At 40.4% G+C, this 12,739-nt stretch overlaps 1 protein-coding gene across 4 annotated transcripts in view; it reads left to right on the top strand.

The window, feature by feature from the left end:
• Window positions 1–315: 315 nt before the first annotated feature.
• The window catches only part of CCSER2 (coiled-coil serine rich protein 2), a 187,400-nt gene continuing 174,976 nt past the window's right edge, over window positions 316–12,739 (top strand). For all 4 annotated transcript variants that reach the window (XM_045569345.1, XM_045569347.1, XM_045569346.1 and 1 more), the window contains exon 1: window positions 316–564. The gene's annotated coding sequence lies outside the window, so the exon portion shown is untranslated. The remainder of the gene's footprint in view (window positions 565–12,739) is intronic.

Genomic DNA, 12,739 nt, shown 5'->3' with positions numbered 1-12,739 from the left:
GAGGAGGAGCTGACAGGTTTGAACGCGGTCAAGCAGCAAATGTTAGTTCAAGGGGACGGCTAGAGGTGAGGTCAGCCGCAGGACTGGCGTCAATGCTTGCGCGGACAGAGACCTGAGTCAGGAGGCAAAGGCAAGGTCGGTGGAACCGGGCGGGTCCCAAACCGAGCGCGGACCGGGGAAAGCCCGGCGAGGGGGCGGGGCGGGGCCAGAGGTGGGCTGAGGCCCCAGTCAGGCGGGCGGGGGCGGGCCCGGAGGCGGGGCTTGGCCGCGTGAGGCTCGCGCCTGCGCACGGGCGTCCCGGGGCACGGGGCTGCGCGCGCGCCGTGCTCTCGGCCCCGGAGGGCGGAGTCCAGGCGGGCGCCGGCGGAGGGAGGGGGCGCGGCGGCTTTGGAGTCCGGCGCTCCCTCAGGCCGCGGACGCGATGCTGGTTGCAGCTGGTCGGGCGGTGGGGCCGGCGGGGATGTGACGGGCGGCCCCTCGCCTCTCCTTCCGTCCTCGGGCCCGAAGGTCTCCGGGAGACCCGCAGCTGGGCCGCGGCTGAGGAGGCAACGCGACCTCCGCACGGTGAGAGCCGGGGTCAGGGCCGGAGCTGGGGCCGGGGTCGGGGCTGGGGGCGCAGGCCGGGGCGGGGTGGAGACCCGGGCTCCCGCGGTGAGGCTGTGGCGCCCTCCGGCCTCCCCGCCGCCAGGGTGACTCTCGAGTCCCCCGCGAGCCGCCGAGGCGAGGCGGCCGTGGAGCCGGAGGCCGGAGGGCGCCTCGAACCGCTGGGGCTGCAGCCTTTCCCTAAGGAGAAGTCAGGGCAGGGCTGGGATGCTCAGTGATTTCAGAGCCAGGATGCTTGTGAGGGTTGAGAGGGGAAAGTACCGGGGTGCCCTGAATGAGTGGGATTTTTTTTTTTAAATTACTGGGCCAAAACAAAGACACGCCCTAAAACATATCCTGAGATAAAACTTTAGTAGATCACACCGTTGCCTTAGGTTCGCATCTCCTCTCTTCTGACATCTGCTATTTTTATACGTGTTTTTAAATGCACCTACTTTCTTGACAAAGTAGAGGGAGGATTGACTCCTTCGAGGTGGTCCTTGGTGGCTAAGCTTCAGTTTGAATTTCAATAATTGCAAATTCATCTTTGTAGGCTACCCAGCCAATTAGGCTTAGTGATCCTAGACTAGGCCTTAGCAGTGTTCAAATTACTGATGCTTGGACTCTTTGTGGTCCCAGATTGGGATGTTGGTATTTCACTCTATAGGTGAGAGAAATGGAGCTTTAAGCTTTCAGAATAACCATTTGAAGAGGCATTTTTTTCGTCCTTTTTTCCTGAGCGTTAAAATATTATTGAAATGTATTAATTTGGCCAGTTTTTTTTTAAAGCATCATCTTTTAGACTAGTTTAAAGAGACTTCAGTGATGGCAGCTCTTTAACAAAAAGGAATTTAAGATACTGTCCTGCAAAAGATAGGTACAAAACATGTCTTATTATCTATAATCAATATATGATAAGGATGTAAACATTCCTCAGTGTTTTGTCTGAAGTCAGTCTTCTTGAACCTTATTACTCTTTGCTTCTCAATTTATTAAAGCTCTTTACTCTTTCTGATTTGGTTGATTTCTTTAGTATTCTTAACAACATTGACTTCAAATAATCTTTAGGTTAAAAATTCACACTTTCTTGAACCTTTAGTCATAATTCATGCAGTCTTACTTCAGTGTGGTATTGATATGACATAGTTAAGAAAGTGCTAGAAGACATCCTGAGAGAAGAAACTCACCATTAAGATTTTTTTATTCTGCCTTTCCACATCCAGACCTGTACTTTTTGTTGCCTTGAGTCAACTGCTTTGACTGACTGTATGGTGGAAGAAGGGAGTTTGATTCCATGTTTAGAAGTTCTTCAGTGACTCTCTATAGTTTATATGGCTAAAATTCAAAGTCTTTCATAATTTCTTCGTACTTGTCTATGTTCTAGTTTCATCTTCGACCATTATGCCTGCCCTCTCCATAAAGACTACTTGCAGTTCTCTGAAGATGACGTCTTCCTTTGTGGTTTTACACTGTTCCTCTGTTGAGAATTCTCTACCTAGTAAACAATTTGCCCTTCAAGACCTTACTAAAATATCACCTCTGAGCCTTGTCCATACATCTCATCCCTCTTGTCTGGACTGATCCCTACAGTCTGCAGTTAGCATTTGTCAATTGGTAGTTAATGATTTGTTTATATGTCTGTGTCCACCATGCTTTTGGGCTTCTTAAGGAAGGGCACCTTTGCAACTTTAGCACATACTATTGAGTGGCACAGGTGCTCAAAAACTACTGACTGTGTTTTTGAAAAATGGTGCCAGTCTTGAATATAGCTTTAAGGTAGACGAAATGTTAGACTTCTTCATTCAGTATCAGAAAACTTAGAAAAGACGAATGCACAAGGTACTTTCAAATATCCAAGAATGAAATAAAAATTGTTGCTAGTTAGGAAGGAAAACCCCAGTTATGATGGAAAAAAACCAATCCATTTGATGACACGGGAATGAAAAGGACATGACCAGTGAAGACTGCTGCTTCATTGGTTCTAGGTGCAGTAATTTGCTCAAAGTCACATAGGTAGAAAGGGACAGAGCTGGGATTACAGTCTAGATCTTTTGACCATCTGTGTATTTCACCCCTGCCCCCAGTCTCCTAATTCTAAATCTTAATTGTTTTACGGTCCGATTGGGCATTGTGAGAGACTTGGGTATGTGTTGAAAAGGAGGGGGGGTCTATTACATTAATAGAATGTTGAACTTGAAAGAATAAACAGATTATTTGGTTCAACTTTAAAAATTTACCATTAAACAACTCGAGACTGAAAAGGCAAGTAACTTGCTTGAGGATATTTAGGCTCACCTGCATCTCACATCTCCTGACCTCATGCTTGTGTATTTTTCATTACTTCATGATGCTTTGGGGGAAAATGAAGAAGTTGCCAATTTTTTGGAGGGAGAGCAAATCTGCTCACACTTTCTCCCTCCTTGAATCCATAGCTGCTGCTTGTAGGGACTTAAAGCCCTTGAGTGGCTGAGAAACATGATAATTCATTTGGGGATATAAGAGAAACCCAACCTTCACCGTTCCACTTGGCCAGATAGTTTTAACTTCAGTGCTTGGGGACCTCTCTCCAGATGCCTCATAACAAGTGGCTTCTGATCACCATATGGAGATCCCACATACAGTTACGTTTTGATGGTAAAATGAGATTTTAATAGAATAAGGTTACAGCTGGCTAATAGTACGGCTAAAATTACATGTTTGGCTTGCCTGTATGTGAGAACAGCCTATCTGTTACTCTTATGTGGTAGATTTTTGGGAAAAATTGTGAATGTCCATGAAAAGTCAGTTTGAAATGTGTACTTAGTGTGGTGGGCCTGATCAAGTCCAACAGGCTTTGTATTTTACAAACAACTTAATGGTCAAAGAAATAAGAAAAAAAACCTTAATTTTTCTTATTTATTTCTTGTTACAGCCACATGATACTATAATCAAAGCATAAATGTAATGTTAAATATTTGCTTTCACATTTGTGTTTTCTTATTGTTATAGTTTTTATACCTTTACATTATTATATAGCGTTACAGTGAGTTGAGTTACTTATTTCTTAATTATGGGACATCTAGGTTGCTTGCCGTTTTTAAGGTAATGCAGTTAGTGTAGAGGGGTTCATTTTGTTTCTTGCCTTTAGGCTAAAGGGCCAGGAGGGGAGTTATAAGGTCAGAGGGTGTGAAGATTTTGTTAATCTTGAGAAATATTACCAGATTTACTTCTGAAAGGTATTGATTTACACTGCCTTCAGGAGAGTTTGGTCAACCAGATCTATCATACTTTTACAGGATTTTGTTTTTAAAAGTTCGTTTTTTAAAAATACAGATAGATACTTGCTATCTGACATCACAGTCCACAATAGAAAAAGCAAATGCAGTATTTTTCTAGTTTTATTTTTTCTTTTGTATGAATTGTTTATCCTTTGCCCATAAGTTTACTGGAATCATCTCACTAATTTTCATTAGCACTAACACCATAAATATATTAATCTTTTGAAAAATATTTATGATCTATTTTTATTTTTATTGTTGAAGGCTTTGTAGTTTTTATATTATTAAAATCACTGACTTTTAAAAATAATTTCATGATTTTGTCTTTTGATTGTAAGGTCTGAGAATGAATGTCACTTCACTATCTCATGCATACTTTTATTTTTCTTAAGCTTCTAAAGTTATTTTGTTATGAGTACATCTTTAGCTAGGTACATATGATTGAAATTGAATTTCATTTATGTGGATTTTATACTATAGAAAACTACATTCTTCTATATGAGTTTACATTTGTTTTTCTGAACTCAAATAGGAAAACAAAATAACCTGGTTTTTTTAAAAATGGATATTTGTTTTTAAATAATGTATGGTAAATTTTAGACAAACCAAAATTTTTATCAAAGCAGTATATTGGTTAATTGAAGTTTTTCTTTGTTCAAGGTTAGCCAGAGGGTTGTTTCTGATTTAACTCTTATTGTTAATCATTCTAAAATATATGCAAGCAAAGCTTGATTATCTGTTCCCTTTGGGGAGTGAGCTATTCTAGATAGACGAGATAGCCCAGGCTAATAGTTAACATTGAGTGCTGGGTTCTGTGCTGGTACTTGGCGTGGAGTTTCTTACCTAATCCTCATAGCCACCGAAAGAAGTAGGTTCTTTTAGTATCCTAATCTTGTGGATGAGAAAATTTAGAGATGGACAGTGATCTGCCAAAGATGACATAGGTGGTAAGCATTGGAACTGGAACTCAGACAGCCTGCCTGCTTTTAAAAGATGCTATTTCCTGTGCTGAGGATTTGGACTTCATTTCTTAAACATTAGAAAGATACTAGATGTTTCAAAACAAGGGGATGATATGGTATGTTATCTCTTTCAGGGAGATGGCTGATGTGACAGTGTGGAAATATATTGAATTGTGTTTATGATAGGATGTGGTTGAAATAGGTCATATGAGAAATGAAGCCTAAACTGTGAGATGGAAGTAGAGATCAGGGGATATTTTGGAAAGATAAAGGACTTAGTAACAGATTTATAAGAGAGTGGGAAGGTGAAGTGTTGATTTGGAGACACTAAGTGGAGTAATGATAGATGAGTATGTGGTCACAGCACTTTGGTATATTTCTTTCATAGCATTGACTGTGATGTGTTGTACCTAATCTAGTGACACATCTACCTCCCCCTCTGGATTGTGTGCTTGTCAAGGACAGAGACTGAGTAGAAGGCATGAGCGAATACAGGATGAGATAATACAGAAAGAGGGCAAGAGACTGAATTGGGAAATACCAAATCTCCCAAATCAAAGAGTGGGTGGAGGAAGAGGAGCTCTAGTTTGTGAGAGCTGTCAGGGAGGATGGGGAAGAGCCATCAGCAAGGGAGCTGGGGGAGGAAGTGTTAGCACTGAAGTGAGCATACGGAATGCTGTCTCAGGCTACAGACAGTTTTGGTTGATGTGCCCGAACATGATAAGCTGATGGCTAGTGGTTGTATAGAGCTAAGTAGTCTTTCCTTTGTTACTGACTTCTTTTTTCTCCCCATACCTTCTCCCCATACGTATCTTGTGGCTTCCTGCCTCTTGGGTTCTAACTTCTGCATGCTACAGGTGCTGATGCTGGGGTGTGACTCAGCCTGTTGAGATTAACCAATCAGAACTCTCCTTTCTTTTTAAGTGAATTGACCAATCAGAGTATGTGAGGTATAATCTCTGAGTTTTTAGCTATTCTCTGTTGAGTTAATTGGTGTCCCAGAGTTACTTCTTTACCTGTAAAGACTTCTGGTTGGTTATATTGAGGTTTAGAGCTTTTGGGAAGCCAGAGGATTCTTAAAGGTTGGATCCATGAGAACTGAGGCTTTTCACCTGCTTACTTTTCCATGTCGATCAATAGCTTAGTTTGAATCGTAGTTGTATTATCTTTGAGGATTGTTGGTCTTAAAAATGCCACAGATCATTCCAAATAATTAAGAATCTCTGTTCTCTTTGTATGGTTCTATAGTTACATAAGATGTAGGGGCTTGTTTTAAATTTCCTTGAACGGTTCCTAATTTACTTCATATGTCTATTTTTCAAGGAGTCACTTGGGAAAGGAATTTGCTCTTGATTTTTTTCCCCCACTACCGTTTGCTTCATGCCATCTTTACCGTCCATTTTCTGCCTTCTCCTTCAGTTTTCATCTGCTCAGTTTCTGTCGTTGCTAAGTACAGCAGGAAGGGGAAAAGAGAAAAAGCATGAGTACTTACTCCTCCCTTCCTTTTTCTTTTTTTCTTTCTTTTCTGCTACTGGCAGTATCAACCAGGTAATTTCTTTTCTTTCCTTCTCTTTGTTTTGGTAGTTGTTACCAGCCTCCTGCCCTCCATCACTGCTCCCAGCTGTTGAGTTTGGCAAGGGCTCCTTTACCGTATCTTCAATTCTGTTTGTGGGAATGGGAGATGCAAGGCATGGCTTTGTAGCTGAGGAATGCTGGACATCTCAGGGTTTTGGTCCTTCTGTGATCTCTCTTTTGGTGCCTGGTGTTGAAAAGCCTAGGTGACACCTCATATCTAGGCAGGTGCTTTCTGTTCCTCATCATACTACTTCTCTTTAAAATGCAAAATTGAATCCTAGTCCTATTTTTTTCAATTGTGCGCCTTCCCCCGCCCCCCCAGTCTCCCCCCACACCAAGATATCAAAATCTTTGATGACCGAGCCTGGTAATGAATACATTAGGGACAATGAAGCAAGGCAGACACCAGAAGGTACTTTGAATTGTTGTTGTCATAATATTAATGTATTAGGTTTCAGCCTGAGTGCTTTAGGGAAATTTGAGAGCTTTCTCTGACCATTATGCCTTGGCAGCCAGTGTTAGAGTTGGGAGTAAGAATTTTCTCTGAAGACCATACCTTAGAAAAGTAAGGATCATTCATAACAGCTATTTAAGTGTATACGATAGCTCTGGATGATATTTTGTTCAGAGTTGGTAGGGCAGTTTACAGGAAATATCCAGGTGGTATTTCTTTTCAAGGGATGGGGAGGCAGGGATGTCCATCTCTCTCTTTTCTCCTTTTCCTCCTCCTCCTCCTCCTCCTCCCCCTCCTCCTCCTCCTTCTCCTCCCCCCTTTTAAAAATTTTCTCAAGTATATTTTCCTCATTTTAGGAATGGTATGGATTTGTCAACCCTTATTTATTACTGGTACCAGTTAGAGTTGTACAGTTGGCCATTATTATGGCTGCTTTCACAGGATTTGAGAAATTCTACACTGTAAATTCTGATTGTGAGACCAGATACTCAGTCTGGATTTTCCTCATTCAGTTATCCATCCATTCAAGAAATATCCTCTGAGAACTTGCTAGGAATAGTTCAGTGAACAAAACAAATTATCTGCCTTTGTGGAGCTTAGGTTCTAATGAGAAGATACAGAAAATAAACAAGTCTATATGTAATATGTCATCTATTATAGGGCTGTGGAGAAAAATAAAGTAGAATAAGGTAGAAAGCGCATGTCAGGGGGATGCTGCTATTTTATATAAGGTAGTTAGAGAAGGCCATAATGATAACCAGCATTTGAGCAGAGATCTTGAAGTAAAAGTGATCTGTGCATAAAGTGATCTCCTATATAATTATTAGGAGAGAGAATAATTGATAAAGATAGAACCAGAGTGCAAAAATCCTGTGATTGAAGCTTGCTTGGTCTGTTCTAGGAGTTGTAAGTAGGTCAGTGGAGGCATTGAGGGGAATGATGGGTAGAAGATGAGGTCAGAGAGGTGGGTTGGGTTGGGGGAACATTAGATAATATATGGTCTTGTAGGCCAGTGGGACTTTGGTTTTTACTCTAAAGGTGGGAAGTATTGGAGAGTTTTGACTTGTTATTTATTTATTATTAAAATTAAAAAATTTTTTTAATAGATTTAGCAGGTACAAGTTGAATTCCATTATATGTATATATTGTATACTGGAGGACTCTGGGCTTTTAGTGTACCTATTACCTGAGTAGTGTAGATTGTACCCCATAGGTAAGTTTTCAACCCTCACCCCTTCCCACCCTTTGACTTGTTTTAAATGGATCTCTCAGCTGCTATGTAGAGACTGTTAAGGGTAGAGCATAAAGAGGTCATTTAGTAGGCTGCAGCAGTAATCCTGGGTGGGAGATAATGGTGATTTTCGGCAGGGATTGGACGGAGTGCTCACAATTTGTGTACATTCTGAAAGCAGAGCCAATAGTTTAATGATGGAGTGAGTATGGGCTGTGGGTTTTGGCCTGAACAACTGGAAGAACGGAGTTGACATTTACTGAGATGGGTAAGACTGCAGAAGAAAAAAGTTTTAGGGGGAAATAATGAGTTCAGTTTTGGACATGTCATCAATCCAAGTGGAGATACAGTATGGACAGCTGAATATACATGAGTCTGTAGTTTGGGGCAGAGGTCTGGGCAGGAGATATAATGAGAGTGTGTGGCCGGAGAAGTCCAAAGTGTTTGCCTTGGGAACCTGTAATGTTGACACAGAGAGAAACTAGCAAAGTAGACTAAAAAGAAGGAGGAGAATCAAGAGTGAGTAGTATCCATGAAGCCAAGTGAAATGTTTTGAGAAGGAGGGATTGAGTGATCAGATGCTATTATTTTGAGGACTAAGAGGTTACTGTTAGAATTCGCAACATAAAAATCATTGGTGACCTTAACAAGTTATTTCTAGTTTAGTGGTGGAGGTGTTACTCAAAGTTTGGTACTTGTCCCCGAGGCTTAAGGAAGAGTGAAGACAGGTGGTTTGAGGAAAAGGAAAGAGAAGTTTATTAATTTGTTGGCAAATGAGGAGGATGTCAGACTCTCATCTTAAAGAACCATATTCCCCTATTTAAACAGAAATAGCATCTCCGGTGAAGATGATCTTGGTGAAGATGTTCTGCTGACCTCTGTGACCTGTGTCCAAATAATTCTGTTGAGCCATCTCCTGTGGTTTAAGATACCAGAAAACAAAGAACAAAGAACACTCCTCTGCCCCTCTGATTACTGGCCTCAGACAGGAATGCAGGTTTTAATTCCTTAAAAAGGGTGAGGGATTTTAAAGAGACAACTCATAAAATATTTTGCCTGTTTTCAGACTTTTACGTCTGTTACAGAGGTAAAAACTTGATTAGAGTATGTTTAAGAGAGAATTGGTGGAAAGGAATTGAAGACTGCAGGGATAGACAGTTCTTTCAAGGAGTTTGCTGTAAAGTGAAGCTGGAAAACAGGGTGGTAGGTGGAGGAGATGTGGAGTGAAGGAATTTTTATTTTCTTTTTCTTCTTTTTCTTTTGAGATAGGGTCTTGCTCTGTTACCCTGGCTGGAGTGCTGTGACTCAATCATGGCTCACTGTAACCTTGAACTCCTGGGCTCAAGCTGTCCCGCCTGTCTCAGCCTCCCGAGTAGCTTATTACAGGCACATGCCATCATGCCAGGCTAATTTTTCTCTTTAAAAATATGAGTGCTCTTCTAGTTTATTCGTATATATACAAAGTATGTATATCTAATGGAGTGATCCAATAGAGGGAGAAAAAAAATTGCAGGAGCCATTTCTTTGAAACATAAATGAAATTAGTTTTATCCTAATCTGTGTACCCAAGGTCCATCATTATCATCTATATGTCTGTGTGTATTTCTCTCTTTAGTTCAAAAGAAGACAGTGGCTAGTAGGGGGAGATGTTGAAGAATGCTGCCCCCTATTTCTTTCTAGTAGAGGGTGGCTGAATTTTATAGGTTACAAACTGTAGTTTTTATATGTGCGTAAGAAAATTTTTTATGAATTAGGAAATGAGTTAAATGGCCTTGTATTTGCTAACTTATTTTTCTCTGATGACTTTATTGATCATTCTCAGCAGTTTTGTGCAGTGGTTGGCCTGTGGTAGCAACCAAGTTTTGATTTGGAAATCTCTCTGATATGGTAATTTTATTAGGAAGTACGTTTTTAGAAATGAAAAAAAATTTATATTAAAAGAATTTAAATTGAAGTACAAATGAGCTGCTATTCAGGGAAATTTTGGTGGCTACTCTTTTTCATCACTCCTTTCTTTTTTTCTAATGTTCCTGATCGTACTTGTACTGTAATTGCTTATGATTATTGAGTTGATGTTTGAGATGAGTTCAGAAACTATGCTGAAAGCACATAATACAGTTACAGCACTTTATGTGCCTCTTTCTGTGGTTCATTTACATTTGAGTAAGTGGTAGTCAATATTTAGTGCTGGAGCATCATTGCACTTGCTTCTTAATCCTCTTCATTGGTCTTTCTCCAGGTTTTCTTCCCTTACCTACTGATCCATGCTCCTGATGTTTGGATTTCTGAAACACAGATCCGATCAGGTTCTGTTATTGCTAAAAAATCTTCTGTGGCTCCCTATTGTCTATAGAAGTTAGTTTGCCATTTCTTTGCCTCTTACCCACCTTCTGCCCTCATATGCTTTAGATTTGGAATGCTCCCTAGGGGATTCTAATGCGCATCTGATGTTCCTTACCATAGGGCTACAGGATAAAGGTCATATTACTTATCAGTATACGGGAAGTCCTCCATGAGCAACCTCAGCCCTCATCTTCTGTCATGATTCCATGAAGATGAGAAGCTGTTTGATAGCTCTATGCTTTCAGACATACTATTCTCTTTTTTCTAGAATGCTATTTATTCTCTTAGCTATCTTGTTAAATCACTTCATCTTTTTAGGAGCCCAATATAGATGTCTCCTCTTCCAGGAAAGCTGCTAGGTGTATTTTCGTTATGCGTTTTCCTTCCATCCCTCATTATATTCTCTGTTACCTGTGTTCCTGTTAACATTGTACAGTTATTTTATTGTATTATTTGCTATATTTATGTTACTGTTTGCTTTCATGATAGGTTCCCATGCCCCCAACTTATAGACACCCAATAAATTTTTGTTGAATGAATAGATTAAGTAAATAATTATTCAATATTGACCCAGTTTTGATTGACCCATTTGGTTGGACATTTATATCTTTCAATTTGTATAGAATATGCAAATAAGCAATTCAAATAGCATTCTTAAAGACAGAATTATATCCCAAAGTACCTGAGGAAATCAATATTTTATTAAATATTTGTTCTCATTAGCAAATAATGGGATTTGATGATTTTACTATATATCCCAAATCTCTATTTTTGTTTGAATTTTTTTCTCTCTCTGTTTTTTTTTTTTTAATCTCTTTGACATTTCTGTTTGAATGTTGTCTTTAGCCACCCTCCACCCTAAAATTCAATTTGTCTTAAAACTCATTCCCTAAACTCAATCTCCCTCTTGACTTCTCCATTAGCGTATCACTATTCTATACGTTACTTCGGTTTCTCTGCAGTATCTTTAAGCCTCACTTCTACCTCTAATCAGTTAGTGAGATTGTGTTGTAATTCAACAAACACTTTTTTGGCCACTTCCTGTGGTCCTGACTTGTTAGTACTAGTAATGAGAGGCTGAGTAAGAGAGGGTCTCAGTCTACAGATGATTATGATACAATGTGATGAATATGGCAATACAGTAATAGTGGAATATTTAGGACACTACAAGAATTTTAGGAAAAAACTAAAGTGTTTCCTGTCGCATGCCACTTAACCCAGCGCTTCTGACACCGGATATGTGGAGGTTGTTTCCCCACACATCAGGCAATCCAGACACTAGATTCTCCAGTGGATACCAACTGAGTGTCCTACAATTTAATTCAAATCTGACACTGTCTACCTGTAGATAGTATCAGATCCCACAGGATAAGGGCTCAGTCCCACAAAACTGCCTCCCACTTTCGTTGCAAGCTCCAGGTTGTGACCTGTGCTTGTGACTGACTACCTCTAAATCAGGGTTCCCATGACCCCCTCCTTTGGTTCAATTAATTTGCTAGAGTGGCTCACAGAAGTTAGGGAAACACTTTACTTATGTTTACTCGTTTATTTTACAGCTTATTACAAAGGATATAGATAAACAGCCAGATGGAAGCGATGAATAGGGCAGGGTACATGGGAAGGGGCGTGGAGCTTCTATGCTGTCTCTGGGCAGGCCATCCTCCAGGCACCTCCATGTGTTCAGCAGTCCAGAAGCTTTCTGAACCCTGTCCTTTTGGCCTTTTATGGAGGCTTTATTATGTCATGATTGATTGTATCATTGGCCTTTGGTGATTAACTTAACTTTCAGCCCCTCTCTCTTCCCTGGAGGGTGGAGGGGTGGGACTGAAAAATCTCTGGACTTCCTGGTGACCAGCTCCCATTGTGAGGCTATCTAGGGGTCCCCAGCCACCAGTCATCTCATTAGTATATAAAAGACACTCTTATCACTTTGGAGATTCCAAGAGTTTTAGGAGCTGTATGCCAGGAACCAGGGGCAGAGACCAAATATATATCATATTATGTCACAGTATCGCAGGCCCTTTGGGAATAGAGAATATCTCTTTCATATATTCCTTAGTTTTTACTTTGGATATTTCTTTTAGGCCCTCATTATTGTTACTATGTTTAGGTAATTTTAAGACCTCTTAATAGCTTTTTGTGCTTTAACTCTTGCCATTCTAGTTTGTTTTGCACCCTTTCATTAGAAAGGGTTCAGAAAGTTGTCTTAGAAAGAAAAAAAAAGCTATATGTCCTTTCTCTTCCTGTTCACCAAATAAAACCCAAAATTAAACCTGCAATTCAAAGCCCTTGACTCAGACTTCCCTTTCTTGTCTTCTGACATGAACCTTTCATC

Source organism: Lemur catta, chromosome 14, assembly GCF_020740605.2.
Source record: "Lemur catta isolate mLemCat1 chromosome 14, mLemCat1.pri, whole genome shotgun sequence".
NCBI classification, from domain to species: domain Eukaryota; kingdom Metazoa; phylum Chordata; class Mammalia; order Primates; family Lemuridae; genus Lemur; species Lemur catta.
Note: the sequence above shows the minus strand (reverse complement) of the source record. Positions and strands in the feature narration are given on the sequence as shown.